Here is a 16279-nt window from a genome sequence, read left to right on the forward strand (position 1 = left end):
TCTTTGAGACACTCCCCTCTGGCAGAAGGCTGAGGTCCATCAAGAAAAAACCTCACACCACAAGAACAGTTTCTTCCCATCCGCCACTAGCCTTATCAACAAGGCCCGGTACCCACCCTGACACTCTCCATACTCCACCTCTGGTTTTACATGCCACTGTACTTACTCTGCTGCTCTTTTATTTTATTCTTACTTTTAATATATACTGTGTGGACATATATATTTATATTGCTTATTTTAATACTGTTTCTCTTAACTTTCTTATATTTAGAGAATGTGTGACACGTGCCTACAACACCAAAACATATTCCTTGTATGCGTAAAAAACGTACTTGGCAATAAAGCTTTTTCTGATTCTGATTCTTAACACGGGACTTTTAGCTATAAACAAGCCCCAAAAACAGCGGGGACTCTTAATTTTGAAAGGTGCTTCTCTGCTTCCAGTGGCTCATTCAGACAGTTAAGGGAAATGCACTCTTACAATCAATGTAAGGAAAGTTTATTTTCATACACAGTGGAAATTGAAAGTGCTTCACACAGACATGATAAAGACAATAAAAGATACATACAATTACATGTTCAACAAGTAGTAAAAAGATGAACATAAACATTTGACCCAGAGTTTCGGATGTGGAAACACTGAAGAGGTGCTCCAGGGATCTTTAAGGTTAATAAACCCCATGATATTTAAATGTGGATACTGTTTGGGCACATCTGAAGCTGGTGCCAGCTGTGGGTGGCATAATAGCTAAACAGTGTCTTATCTTGTTTTGAGTGACCTTACCAACAAGCTTATGTCATCCCTCTCATGAGCGCGTCACAGAGATATACATACATTTCATCAAGAGTGACGATAAACTCAAAAGCAGTAAAATATTATTTGGCATTGTCTGCACATATCCTAATTAATATTCATGTGTTTTGACACTTCATGATGGTGATGTCACTTCTCTTCTGGATGTGATGTCATAAACTAGTACAGCAACAGAAGCCACGCCCACCAGAGCAGAGAGGACCAATCGGATCACAGCTTCAGTGAAAGCACAACAGTGAACACAATCTGAGGAAATAACAGAACAAACAGATGATAGCTGGACTGAGCCGGTTTATGAACTAATACTGAAATAGTTTCGACTAGTTTCACTTCAATCAGAACTCACAACAGTGAATCAAAGAAATTAATTTGCATTTTCAGAGACTGTAAACAAACAATAAACTCACCACCTGAACACGGCTGACAGACTTCAGTAATGTTGAGATGTTTAGTCTGGTTTCTGATGGGATTGTTGATCACACAGCTGTAAGAATCATCGACACACTCCAGATGTAGAGAGAGACTTCTGTTGAGATCAGACACACTGATGGAGGACAATAAACTGTTTCCTTTGTACCAGGAGAGAGTCACCTGTGTCACATTCACCACTGAACACACCAACACACATTTAGAGCTTGAAGAACATTGAGAAGAGTCTCTGATGATCACAGGAACCGGCAGACGAGCTGGAAAGATAATTCAGAGTCAATAAAATAAACATCAAACATCAGTTTCATCATAATCAGTTGCAGTTTATTGTGATCTGTGAGTCTCAGAAGACAAGAGTGTCAGACCTTCAGTCTTCTCATTACATTGCATGATTTATATTGTTTTTGATATTTATAATAGTATGATGATGATGTGAGAATGAAATATGAAGAGGACACTGATGTTATTCTGTACTCACCATAAACAGTCACATTGAATATCTTGACTGGTGTTGTATTTATGATGATCTGTACTTTATAAAGTCCAGTGTGTGCGGTTGTGATGTTTGTGATGGTGAGATCTCCAGTCTGATCGTTCAGCTGCAGTCTGAATCTCAACTGTTCGTCCATTATTGAGGTTATATTTGCTTCTCTGTTGATTTGTGCTATAACAGTATCTGGATTCTGAGCTCCAAACATCCACTGTAAAACATCATCATCTCTCAGTATTTCAGTATCATCAGTGTGTAAAGTGACAGAATCTCCCTCCATCACTGACACTGACTTTACTTTATCTGGATCAACACCAAACACACCTGCAGACACAAACAAACATCTTTATTATCATGCGACACCACATCCACATGTGTGGACTTTGTATTTTAGCTTCGCTATATGCAACACATTAATTAAATGAGTTAAAACCGACTGAATACTGTTGACAAAACTCTTCACAGTAATTTAAGGGTTAATCTTCTGGCGCAGCGTGACACGTGACACAACAGCATGACGTCGATTGACAGGAAGTGATTTACAGGAAGTGCTGCTACTGGCGCTGCGCCAACAAAAGTGCCTCTGGTAAGAAACCTCTTTAAGTTTTTTGATTGAAATCTGTTTGATTGTAAAGAGTCTCTAATTTCCTTTGATTTGTGATTTAAAGATTATATTTGTTTTTCTTGAGTCAGTGCGCTGATAAACATGATGTCCACATATGAGGAAATTAGGACCACATTCCCAAAAGTTGAAAAAACTTGTTTGTTATTTTGAATATGTTTCAACATTAACACATCTGTGGGTCATTTAGCTTCATATTAATATATATTTTGTTATTTTATTCTGTTATCACTTTACAATACTGTTCTATTCATTAACATTAGTATATACATTCTTATATATTTGCTTTCAGAGGCTTTATATGGAGTTAGGATGAAAATAAGGTGCATTTCAAACTGTTCTGAGACCAGTGCAGACATACAGCACACTGGAGGTTAAGTCATTCACTAAATAGGGAGCAAGGGAGCATCATATATCTCTCTATGCAGTTAAGTGCATTCAACAGTTTCAGGCTGCAGATGATGTTTGGATCACTCAACATGTTTGACACACATGGGACAATGATCATCAGAACATAGATTCACCATTTATCATGTATAATAAGGCGGTTAAATTCTAAAAGTGTAAATGATCTGCATTTTAAAATGCTTTTTCACACTTAATAGCACGTTAATATCTAATAATAGTAAATACAAAAGTAGATGAGTAAGGATTAGTTTGGTCTTAGTTAGTGGTCGACTGATATATTGCCGAGAGCGATAATTCAGACAATATCGCGTTTGAGCTCATAATATTAAACTGCTCATCTGTTTCATTCTCTCTCTCTCCCTCAACAGTTCCCTGTAACTTTAACTGACTTGTTTAATGATAAAAAAGGCAAATATCAATCACACTAATATCATATACCATCAGCAAATATCCAGATATCTCCTGTTGGAGCCATTCTGTGTATTGGGAAGGGGTGGTGCTGTGTTCTGCCACGAGTCTACTTAAGACAGGGGTTAATTAGTGCAGGTGTGGCGCACGGGGAGGTGCATGGTTTTTGACCATGAGGCACGGCGTGTAATCATGGAGACTGACTTGAGTTAAGTTTATTATTAAATGTTTTATATTCGTTATGTTAATAAATGGATTGGCATATCCGACTTTAAGTTCAGACTTTTGAAAGTTTATTATTTTACCTTATTTTATTATTTTAAGCCACAAGGAAACAGCACGCCCACAACACGCGTGCAAAACAACTTAAACGTGCGCCAACAATTAGTCAAAAACCACCTCTGTATGAGGAAAAGACTGATCAAGTTTAAACGACACAATCCTTGTGCTGTTGGTGCACCTTGTTTCGACAGTGATCGGCTGAATGGAAACGCATTGGGCCAGTAGACCTACGGGTGCAGCGGTCCTCACATTGGACAGTGAGGCGGCCAGGAAGCAGTGATGACGGGCGGAGGTCGGTGACGGACGGCGGTGATCGGTGACGGACTGCAGTGATCGGTATTGGACGTCGGAATCGAGCACTTTGGGCCTCACATTGGACAGTGAGGTGGTCTGGACGCGTTGAGGACGGACGCCATAGACGACGGAGGTCGGTGAGCGGCCTCACATTGGACAGTGAGGTGGTCTGGACGTGGTGCAGGTGAAGATTGGACACTTCGATGCAGACACTACGTCGGACAGTGGAGGAAAGTTCTTTCGGACCTAGAACGAGTAAAGCGAGGTAACGGCAGTTAACACACACATACGATGTATGAGTTTTAAGAGCTGCAGTTATTAAAATGTGAACAGCAAGAATGAAAAGGGAATACAATACATTGACATTTGGTTTAAAGTAAACGAGGACTTGAAATAAGAGACATTTGGGTCAAGGGGTTTACACAAGAAAATTAAAGTGTTTATGCTTTATTTCTGATTTCTTGTTTTCATGATATTTAAATTAAATGTTGTTTTTCGGTGGTTGAAAACAAGGTAAAATGGATGAAAATCATCAAGGTATCGAGGTAACACATGTGGTGTCGGCTGACTCTCAAAATGATAACGAGGAAGAAGCCTCTGTGAAAAAAGGTCTATAAAACTTACAACAAAAGCACTGCTTTCTAAACTAAGTGACTTAGAGACACTAAGAAAATCCAAATTAAGTAAAGCTGCCAACATCAAACAAACTGTTCAAGGTTTAATGTGTGACGCTGTTATGAAGCTGAAATAAAATGTAGCTTCAGCAAATATCAAGCCTTGATTAATGACGCATAGGTTGCACATAACAATCTGCTTGAGTTGCTACCCGTAAAAGAAAAAGAAAAGCATGAAATATGGTTCAAAGCAAAGCTTTTAAGTGTGAACAAATTTTTCCAGCGTGTGGAAAATTATTTTAAGAGTACAAATAATGGTACTACTGAAGATGTTCACCTTGAGGATGATATAAAGCCAACGGACAGTGTATCAAATGTTGGAACATCATCTTGCACTAAAAGCCGCACCAGTGAAAGATCAAGTCGATCAAGCAAAGCTGCATTTGAAGTTGCACAAGTAGAAGCCAAGAAAGCTGCACTCCTGGCACACAGCAGCAGCTAAAAAGAAACATGAATTGGAGCAGGAGGCAGAATCATTACACAGAAGGATGGAACAAGTGGAAATGGATGCTGATATTGAAGCCTCAGATGCAGAGTTGGCAGTACTGCAAGAGTTTTCGGATCAGGATGGAATGGGATCTTATGTTGAGAAGCAAAGATCGAAATAAATACCTGACATTCCTGATGCAAAGTTTGAGAAGTCTACAAGATTGATGAGAAATAAAGGCTTACCTGTTGCAGTTGCAGGACCCACTGAAAATGCACATGCAGTTGATGACAATTCTACATGACAGATTCTGCAAAGGCAAAATGAAATAACCCAGTTGCTATTGGAGAAGCAGTACCAAAGTGACTTCAATGAAAAAAATCGCAGACGACAAAGAAGAAATGTCAAGACAGGAGGCAGGATTCATTAAAATAATGGAAAAATCTGTAAACTTAAAGGACGGACATTACAGTTTAAAGCTGCCATTCAAAGCCCAGGAGGTAACACTGCCAAACAATCGTTGTATTATTCAACAGCCTCATTGGACTAAGAAGGAAAATGGAAAGAAATGAGAAGTTCCACCAAGAATACACAAGCGTTCTTGAGAATGTCATCAGCAGTGGCTATGCAGAAATAGTACCACAGGATCAATTGCGTTGTGGAGAAGATCACCTGTTCTATATTCCTCATCATGGAGTGTATCACCCACGCAAAGGTAAGTTGCGAGTTGTCTTCGACTGTTGAGCTAAGTTTAAAGGAACTTCTTTGAACGAACAGCTTCTACAAAACCAGTTGCTTTTATGTCTGATGTGAAGTCTATGTTCTATCAAGTCAAAGTGGCTGAGGAAGACAAAGACTTTCTAAGGTTCCTGTGGTGGCCTAATGGAGATCTGTTCAAGCAAGTTGAAGAGTACAGAATGACTGTACATCTCTTTGGAGCAGTGTCGTCACCTAGTTGTGCATATTATGCTTTAAGGAAGACTGCAGACGACAATCGGGACAGTTATTAGGACAAAGAGATTTGTACACTAAGGACAGGAAAACCCGTAAAAAAGTGTAGCCCTATATACAAGCTGAATCCTGTTCTAGAGGATGGACTGTTAAGAGTAGGTGGAAGATTGTCCAGGACTGCAATGCCCGAAGAGAGCAAACACCCAGTTATCCTGTGTAAAGATCAGTACATCTCCATGTTAATTCTTAAACATGTTCATGAACTGATGAGGCATGCTGGGAGAAATTACATCCTCTCCAAATTGAGAGAAAAGTTCTGGGTCACTCAAGCCAATGCAGCAGCAAGGAAAATCTTGTTAAGTTGTGCTTTTTGCAAACGTCACAAAGGAAAAATGTGTGATCAAAAAATGAATGATCTCCCCAAAGAAAGGATTACTCCATACTTACCTCCATTTACTAACGAGGGAGTGGACTATTTTTGGCCCATTGAGGTAAAACAAGGACGTTCCTATGTGAAACGTTATGGGGTTATCTTTACATGCATGGCCAGCAGGGCAGTTCATTTAGAATTGGCACACTCATTGGACAAAGACTCTTGCATCAGTGCTATTCTTATGCGTCTTATGTCTTATGCGAAGCGTAAGCAAGCTTGAATGACCGACCAATTACGAGAGTTAATCCTAATGATTTAGAACCACTGACACCTAACCATCTTCTTACTTTGAAAAGGAAACCAGTTTTGCCTCCAGGTCTGTTTGATCAAAGGGACCAGTACATAAGACGAATGTGGAAACAGGCACAGTATCTTTCAGATTTATTCTGGAAAAGTTGGACAAAAGAGTATCTTGTTACTCTACAGGAAAGACAAAAGTGGAACAAAACAAAACGTAATCTTACAGCAGGAGATATCGTTTTGGTTGCAGATGCTACAGCACCATGACATTTTTGGATGATTGGAAGGATTATTAAATCCTTTCCAGACAAATCAGGCATAGTCAGATCTGTGCAAATCAAAACCAAAACAAACATAACTGAAAGACCAGTGACAGAATTAGGCCTATTGGTAGAACAGTCAATGTAAAAGTGAACAAACACACCAAAGAGGGGTTTATTTGTTTGTTGTTTTTATTGTAAGATGTTTTTTGTTGTATTAATGTCTCCATAAATGTATATGTTTATAATTGTTATGTCTTGTAGTGCCATGAACTATTAGGGGCCGGTTGTGTTGGAGCCATTCTGTGTATTGGGATGGGGTGGTGCTGTGTTCTGCCACGAGTCTACTTAAGACAGGGGTTAATTAGTGCAGGTGTGGCACACGGGGAGGTGCATGGTTTTTGACCATGAGGCACGGCGTGTAATCATGGAGACTGACTTGAGTTAAGTTTATTATTAAATGTTTTATATTCGTTATGTTAATAAATGGATTGGCATATCTGACTTTAAGTTCAGACTTTTGAAAGTTTATTATTTTACCTTATTTTATTATTTTAAGCCACAAGGAAACAGCACGCCCACAACACGCGTGCAAAACAACTTAAATGTGCGCCAACATCTCCTTTTAACAGATGTAATAAACCAACCTCACAAAACTTGAGCAGATCTAGTATCCTGTGGAGCGCTCATTTATTAACCTCTAAAGCACATATTCTATCAGTCCTCAACAGTTCCCTGCAACTTTTAACTTTCTTTTCTAATGATAAAAGGCAAATATCAATAATACTTATATAACATACTGTTAGCAATATGCAGATTTCTCGTTTAAACAAATGCACAAAAATACTGTGTTTTCTTCCTGTCGAGCGTTCATCTAATATCGTCCTCTGAAGCGTGTATTCTATCATCCAGAATCAAAACTTCACGATCAATTGTTCCTCTGATTCACAAATCATGATGGTCATTCTGTGTCAATTCAAGCCGGTGATCCAGTCCTGTCTTATTCACTACGCACTATTTGAACAATTGATTTAATTCTGTGTTTTTTTGAGTAAATGTGATTGTTAATGTGCACATCTCATCCATGGTTGCTGGACAACTGTGTGTACTGTTATTTCCTTCTTTCTAATATATTTGAGCAATTTTATGTTATTTACAGTATTAAATTGTGTGATGTATTGTAACGGCCGCCCTGCTCTCTGGATATCGGCATCGGCCATTAAAAGACCCATATCGGTTGATCTCTAGTCTTAGTCTTGATCAGATTGGTCAGAAATTACAACTTTTATCTGGGAATTGTGGCCAATAAAATGTTTTATGTTCATAGTAGCAACTCCTTTTTCCAAGAATTAATAAACAATCAATTACTTACCATCCAAATGCCACAAGCATAAACGCAGCAAAAGTAATACAGGAACCATATTCTCCCACAGTACGTCCAAATTAGTGAGTAAAAACAGGCAAATGAATTTCGTGTATTAATGTCAGCCTCAGACGCACGTCACAGATCACACACAGTTCATTCACTGACTGTTCAGCTTCCTCAATCTAATAATCTGATTGGTTTATAGGGGCAATATGGGGCACACATGATGTTTTTAGCAGTCCACTTTTATCATGTCCACATCCGAGGAACATCTTGCTGATAATGTCATTTTTTATTATAGCAGCAGTTGTTTGGTTCAATCACTGGTGTGCTGTTTGACAAATATCAAATATCAGTTTGAATTAATTCACCACTTATCAGCAAATGTTGTATAATGTTTAAAGTGAAAGACAGACTGTGAGCATGTACGGTGCATAATAAACCCTTTACACAGAAACTACACACGCAAACTAACCACATACATCCATTAATAGACACACTTTGAGGATTGAAGCTGTTTGTTCACCCAACAGATCAAACCACTTCATTTACTCACTGACCCAAACAGAGCTCAATAAACCACAGCAGGTTTCTCATTGACTCACTAACTCAGTTTGAACACGAGTCTGAATAAATACATTTTATAACTTTCTGTTAAATGGAAATTGTTTTAAATGGAGAAAGTTCATTAAGAAATCGAGAGGAACATGTTAGGGACTGATTATTATTTGTTTTAGAATATTAATCCAGTGATGTCACTTCTCAACTGGATCTGATGTCATAAACCAGTACAGCCACAGCAGCCACGCCCACCAGAGGAGAGAGGACCAATCGGATCACAGCTTCAGTGTAACCACAACAGTGAACACAATCTGAGGAAACAACAGAACAAACAGATAATAGTTGAGCTTTAATATCACATTATGGACTAAGAAATCTGTCTTCAGCACAATAACAAGGACCTTCTCTTTAAAACATTTTGTTTTGTGTTGTGTTGGATTAATACCAGCAATTCAAAACTGACTGAAAACTGCATTGACTATCTGACAGCTAGAGTATTATTTCAATGTTATGTTTTACATTTCAATATATATTTTTAAGATGAATAATATACAAGTAAAAGAGAGAAATAAATAAATAAATACTGTTTGTTTCTCTTGTGCCAAAATCGTATGAGATATTTATTATTGTTCAACATTGTCTCCCCTAGTGGTCTGATGTCAGCAATAGCAGCCACGCCCATCAGAGCAGAGACGGCCAATCAGATCACAGAGATTCTGTAAGAATTTTGGAAGAATCTCAAAACTCATCATTACTGAAGGTTAATGGACACTTCTGTTGGACTTCAGCATTTTGGACCAAATAAAATAAGCATATCTCAGTCTTATGAAGGCTTTAAAACGACAACTTCAGATCTGAGAGAAATAAAATAGGAAACTAAATCTGAATTAAAAACATCAGCGAGCATGTAAATATCACATGGACATCTGCCGTTTCCTCAGTTCACCACTAGAGGCCACCAACACACAGTTCTGACTTCTGCGGGATTCATCGCCGGATCTGTGACTGAAAAGTAATCTATAACAACAAAACTGATTCTGTAAAATACACATCTTAAATGTGTCTGTGTGGAGAAACTATTCAGCCATTCAATAAGATAGAAATGACATATCTAGAGAGAAAGAGAGACAAGCACAGATAGAAGGCCTTAAAGATCCTTTCTTTTGTAATTTATGTATTTTACATTTAAAGACTGTCAGTCTATGAATACACAATGCAAACTTTAATATCTCTAAACACACAGTAATAATATTATATGTGTTGGTACTCGAGATGCTTCTGCTGAAATAGACATTGTAAAACATCAGGAAGTGTTCTGCCTCTACTGGAACTCAAAGTGATGAACACAAAGTCAGTGTGAAATGAGAAGAGAGAACACAAAATAATGCCAATGATCTGCCTAAATGTGCCATTGAACACTTTAGAAGTGAGAGAATCTACAAAACATCTGTGCAAATAAAGACACTGAAATAATATCGAACATTCAATTAATAATATAGAAATAAAGTATTTGAAAGTATTATTAATGGGGGAGGTTGTTTCTGCTGTCAAACTTCTCTATATGTCATGATGTTGGCTTCAACCATCTGTGTTTTCTATCTGTCTGTGTCTCCCCCTGTTTGTCTGTGAGTTGGTCTGTTCCAGTGGTGTGGCAGATCACCTGCACTCCATCATCTCATCACCAGTCGCTCTACTGAAACCTGGAGTTCTCTGCCATTCATTTCCAGATTGTTCAGTCTACTAGACTGGTGCTAATGCTAAAACCAACCAGAGTCTAGTTTCTTTGCTTACAATGTTCAGTATTTGTTTTTGTGCTTCAGATCCACTATTTGTCCAGCCAACCACTTGTTGAATACCGGTGTTCTGACAAATTGTGCTGCCTTGTCGAAAAATGCTACCGTAGCGCGAATCGATCACAGAGAATGTCGAATAATTCTCTAGCTACTGTTTCCATAATGATGTAAATCTCACAATATTAAGATATCGTTATTCCATTTAAAACAGGGTAAGTGTATGGGGAGCATATTTTTATATTTTAAATGAACCAGCAATTATCACATTTGATATAACAAGTAAAAATGACATTATTGTATATTATATGAAATACAATTATAATAAAATTATAAGTTATGAGTACTGTATACTGTACTGTTTTTATTTTTAAAACTGTGTGAAAAGTAAAAATTATCATAAAATATTCATCTTTGACCTGTCAAAGCACACCTTTCCTAACTGAAACTTTCAGTTATTCTTGTTCAGCTGGCTGACCGTACAAATATTCATATGGTAGTTAGCATTTTTTGACACATGAATATTTACCTTATGTTCACTGTCATTAGAAAAAACAATACTACATAATAATGTCTTCAAGATGTCAGGAGTTGCATATTTTGATAGAGCAACGTGCCCTATCAAATAATGCTCCCAGTGCAAATTCACTTTATTTTACATCACTACTCACTCCATATGCACCTTATGAATATGGAGAGTATGTTGAGATATTTTGTAATTATGCCTTCAAGATGTCAGGAGCAGCATATTCTGTAATAGCATCTTTAAGATGTCAGGAGTTGCATATTTTGATAGACCAACGTGCCCTATCAAATAATGCTCCCAGTTTTTTAAACTAAATAAATGATGAAAGTACTCTGAATCTGGCAACATTTACATTTATTTACATTTATTTATTTATTTATTTTAAAGCCTCACGCCATATCACACTACATGAACATTAGCGCATTCTGATTACTTACGTGTCAAGTGCTGCTACCTACTTTGTACACATTACATACAGGTTAAAAATCAAGAATTTTCCAAACTTTCAAAACTCTGAAAGAAGTAGAACACACGATGAACGTAGGTCATTCATAGCTAATTGCTATATTATGCTGAAAATAAGGTGTGCATGCTAACATTTACACGTTCACATGTCAAATTATGTAATAAAAAAGGATTAAAGATATTGCCATGCTCACCGTCAAGTCTCCACAGCAAGGATGCATACATTTATGGGCGTGGTAACGCAGAACAAAACTGTGAGTCTGCACATGCGCATAACCAATAAGTAGCACATATCGATGGGTAGCACAAATCGTCAGAACACCTGTTCAGTGCGGCTGTGGCTCAGCTGGTAGGGCTGGTCGGCTGCCAATCGCAGGGTTGGTGGTTAGATTCTCGATAAATAAATACAGTATTATTATTGTGTTTGTCTCATTTTTAATTGAGACCCACAGAAGAGCAGCGTGTGTTTTTGTCCTGCAGAATGAAGCATGAATGTGTTTCCGTTGAATGTATGTGACAGTTCACAGTGAAACCTGCTGTGGTTTGAGCTGTTTTGGGTCAGTGAGATAAATGAATGTGGTTTGATCTGTTGGTGCACAAACGGTTATTAATGGATGTGTTTGCTTTGTGTATAAAGGTTTCTGTTTTCCACTATATATTTCCACTATAATAGTTCGAGCAAGACTGAATTATCTGATTTTCTGTTTCATATTGAAAAGCATCACAAGTGATCATCCAAACATATATGATTATTAAAGGTTATTCACTCCCAGATCATGAACGCTCCAGCAGAGATTTATAATGGATATAAAGTGATCACAGTCCACTTTGGAGACATTATATAGCTGCAGGGTAACATGTGGGTCCTTTTAAAGAATGAATGTGATTTAAAGTCATGTTATCTATGATTCTAGAAGGTAACTACAGCTCAGCACTGATGACTGGAAGATTATTAAATATCTCAACAAGTGAACCAAGAAGACACTTGAGACACTTCATCTCTTACACTGCATGTCACACTGGACACAATGTCTGATAATGACTAAATATTGTTGAGATAAGTTCTGCAAAGTGATTTAGATAGAAGTCTAAACCAACTAACAGTGAGTAAAACTCATGTTGAGTAACATAAATTCATATATAAATATAATGCACGTTTTCTGTGATGATATAATCACGGGCCTCAGTCACAAGAACGCGGACACACGCTTATGCGCGTTCACGCACAACTGTGAAATCCTGTCAGTGAAGAGCGAGCGCGCGTTCACGTCACATGCTGTCTAATTTCACTCTTTCCGACGTGTAGAAATGAAGAAGATGTTTCTCGTGTTAGTTTTGCTGCATTTCGATGGTAAGTCATGATGTTTATTCGTTCAGTTCAGAAAAAAACTCGCAGGATTTATATTGGCGATTATTCCCACATAAAAGTGTTCATTTGTTTTTTATTTAATTTAATATTTTAGTTTAATTTAGTTTCCCAACAGAACCTCAAATCAGTCTGTAAAATATAGATCTTGATCATTAGAGAGGATTGCATCAGATTCCTGTTTAATAAAGCATTTACACTTGTAAAGATTATAAAGATGTTTGTTTGTGTCTGCAGGTGTGTTTGGTGTTGATCCAGATAAAGTGAAGTCAGTGTCAGTGATGGAGGGAGATTCTGTCACTTTACACACTGATGATACTGAAATACTGAGAGATGATGATGTTTTACACTGGATGTTTGGAGCTCAGAATCCAGATACTGTTATAGCACAAATCAACAGAGAAGCAAATATAACCTCAATAATGGATCGAACAGTTGAGATTCAGACTGCAGCTGAACGATCAGACTGGAGATCTCACCATCACAAACATCACAACCGCACACACTGGACTTTATAAAGTACAGATCAGCAGAAACACAATATCATTTAATATATTCAATGTGACTGTTTATGGTGAGTACAGAATAACATCAGTGTCCTCTTCATATTTCATTCTCACATCATCATCATACTATTATAAATATCAAAAACAATATAAATCATGCAATGTAATGAGAAGACTGAAGGTCTGACACTCTTGTCTTCTGAGACTCACAGATCACAATAAACTGCGACTGATTATGATGAAACTGATGTTTGATGTTTATTTTATTGACTCTGAATTATCTTTCCAGCTCGTCTGCCGGTTCCTGTGATCATCAGAGACTCTTCTCAATGTTCTTCAAGCTCTAAATGTGTGTTGGTGTGTTCAGTGGTGAATGTGACACAGGTGACTCTCTCCTGGTACAAAGGAAACAGTTTATTGTCCTCCATCAGTGTGTCTGATCTCAACAGAAGTCTCTCTCTACATCTGGAGGTGGAATATCAGGAGAACAACATCTACAGCTGTGTGATCAACAATCCCATCAGAAACCAGACTAAACATCTCAACATTACTGAAGTCTGTCAGCCGTGTTCAGGTGGTGAGTTTATTGTTTGTTTACAGTCTCTGAAAATGCAAATTAATTTCTTTGATTCACTGTTGTGAGTTCTGATTGAAGTTAAACTAGTCAAAACTATTTCAATATTAGATCATAAACCGGCTCAGTCCAGCTATCATCTGTTTGTTCTGTTATTTCCTCAGATTGTGTTCACTGTTGTGCTTTCACTGAAGCTGTGATCCGATTGGTCCTCTCTGCTCTGGTGGGCGTGGCTTCTGTTGTTGTACTAGTTTATGACATCATATCCAGAAGAGAAGTGACATCACCATCATGAAGTGAAATTAAGTAATTCAACAGATATTCTAAAACAAGAATAAACAGTCGATAACTTGTCCTGTCTATTTCATAATGACATTTTCTTGTTTGAAACTATTATAAATCTATTTATTTCATGTACAGAACATATAGATATGTGTATAATTACAATGGTGCATTAGATATTTTAAAGCTACATGTTCTGACATACCTGTACATTAAAGATGGAAAACATAAATGAAATTGAGATGCTCTTGTAAAACTTAATAAATTACACCATAAATAAATACAGTAGTATTATTGTGTTTGTCTCATTTTTAATTTAGACCCACAGAAGAGCACCGTGTGTTTTGTCCTGCAGAATGAAGCATGAATGTGTTTCCGTTGAATGTATGTGACAGTTCACAGTGAAACCTGCTGTGGTTTGAGCTGTTTTTTGATCTGTTGGTGCACAAACGGTTATTAATGGATGTGTTTGGTTTGTGTATAAAGGTTTCTGTTTTCCACTCCTGTTAATATATAAAGCTCACATTGTCACTTTATAAACTTTATTTTCTCATCGATTTATATCTAGTATTAAAGATAATAATAGTTAGAGCAAGACTGAATTAGTTTCATATTGAAAAGCATCACAAGTGATCATCCAAACATATATGATTATTAAAGGTTATTCACTCCCAGATCATGAACGCTCCATCAGAGATTTATGAAGTATATATCTACACACTCTCACGGCTGAAATGGTGACAAGGGATAAACACAGGGCAGACAACAGGGGATCGTGGATATAACCCCCCCAAAGGAGAGGATTCTAGACGCTCCCAAAAATAAAATATCGCCCAAGGAGTGAAGGGGGCTCGGGGCAAACAGGCAGTGCAAGGGGGGACAAGGGGCAAACAGGCAGTCCAAGGGGGGCACAAGGGGCAAACAGGCAGTCCAAGGGGGCCACAAGGGGATGAGGGGAATAGGGTAAAGCCCTGGAGGCAGGGCCAAGATGGAGCCAGGGACCTGGGAGACCAGAAAAGGTCAGGCAGACGGTCTGAAGACCAAGGGGATGACCTCACGATGGGGACTGGTCTGGAGGTCTGCGAGGCTGCCACAGGACGGGGACTGGGTCAGGAGGCCTGGGAGGCGGCCACAGGACAGGGACTGGGTCAGGAGGCCCGGGAGGTGGCCATAGGACCACAGCCATGGAGAACTCAGAGGGCGGAGCCGTGGAAGGCGGAGCCATGGGAGATTCAGGTGGTGGAGCCATGTAGGGCAGAGCCGTGGAAGACTCAGGTGGCAGAGCCATGGAAGGCTCAGGAGGCAGAGCGGTAGAAGGTTCTGGGGACAGGGCCGTGGAAGGCTCAGGAGATGAAGCCATGGGAGGCGAAGCCAGGGAGGATTTCGAGGGTGGAGCCGTGGTAGGCAGAGCCATGGAGAACTCCGGGTGCAGAGCCGTGGAAGGAGGAGCCATGGAAGGCTCAGGAGGTGGAACCGTAGAAGGCCCAGGAGGCAGAGCCGTGGAAGGTTCAAGAGGCGGAGCCGTGGAAGGCTCGAGAGGTGGAGCCGTGGAAGGCTCGAGAGGCGGAGCCCTTGGAGGCTCGAGAGGCGGAGACCTGGGAGGCTCAACAGGCAGAGCCGTGGAAGGCTCGAGAGGCATAGCCGTGGAAGGCTCTACAGGCGGAGCTGTGGAAGGCTCGACAGGCGGAGCCGTGGAAGGCTTGAGAGGCGGAGCCGTGGAAGGCTCGAGAGGCGGAGCCGTGGAAGGCTCGAGAGGCGGAGACCTGGGAGGCTCAAGAGGCAGAGAGCACTAGCAGAGACTGGTAAGAAGGTGCCCTCTTCCTTCTCTTTCTTCTTTGGCCAGCAGGGAGCGTGGTCCTGATGACAGTCGAGGCTACAGGTGCTGGCTCTGTCTCTGGGACGGTCGAGGCTACAGGTGCTGGCTCTGGCTCTGGGATGGTCGAGGCTACAGGCGCTGGCTCTGGCTCTGAGACGGTCGAGGCTACAGGCGCTGGCTCTGAGACGGTCGAGGCTACAGGCGCTGGCTCTGGAATGGTCGAGACTACAGGCGCTGGCTCTGGCTCTGGGATGGTCGAGGCTACAGGCGCTGGTTCGCTGACCGAGGAGTGCGT

General features: G+C 39.6%; 2 protein-coding genes and 2 long non-coding RNA genes across 5 annotated transcripts in view; 3 read left to right on the forward strand and 1 right to left on the reverse strand.

The window, feature by feature from the left end:
- Positions 1-16279, forward strand: part of LOC127639461 (SLAM family member 9-like) — a 235745-nt gene that overhangs the window by 108932 nt on the left and 110534 nt on the right. The gene's annotated exons all lie outside the window — the stretch shown is intronic.
- LOC127640019 (uncharacterized) overlaps positions 1-16279 on the forward strand; it is an 88830-nt gene that overhangs the window by 51744 nt on the left and 20807 nt on the right. The gene's annotated exons all lie outside the window — the stretch shown is intronic.
- The window catches only part of LOC127640017 (uncharacterized), an 84053-nt gene that overhangs the window by 24882 nt on the left and 42892 nt on the right, over positions 1-16279 (reverse strand). The window lies entirely within an intron of this gene.
- On the forward strand, positions 13235-14159 carry LOC127640021 (uncharacterized). The gene is made up of 3 exons (XR_007970049.1): positions 13235-13380; positions 13602-13889; positions 14051-14159. It is a non-coding gene; the product is annotated as an uncharacterized LOC127640021 (long non-coding RNA).

This window comes from Xyrauchen texanus, chromosome 48, assembly GCF_025860055.1.
Source record: "Xyrauchen texanus isolate HMW12.3.18 chromosome 48, RBS_HiC_50CHRs, whole genome shotgun sequence".
NCBI lineage: Eukaryota > Metazoa > Chordata > Actinopteri > Cypriniformes > Catostomidae > Xyrauchen > Xyrauchen texanus.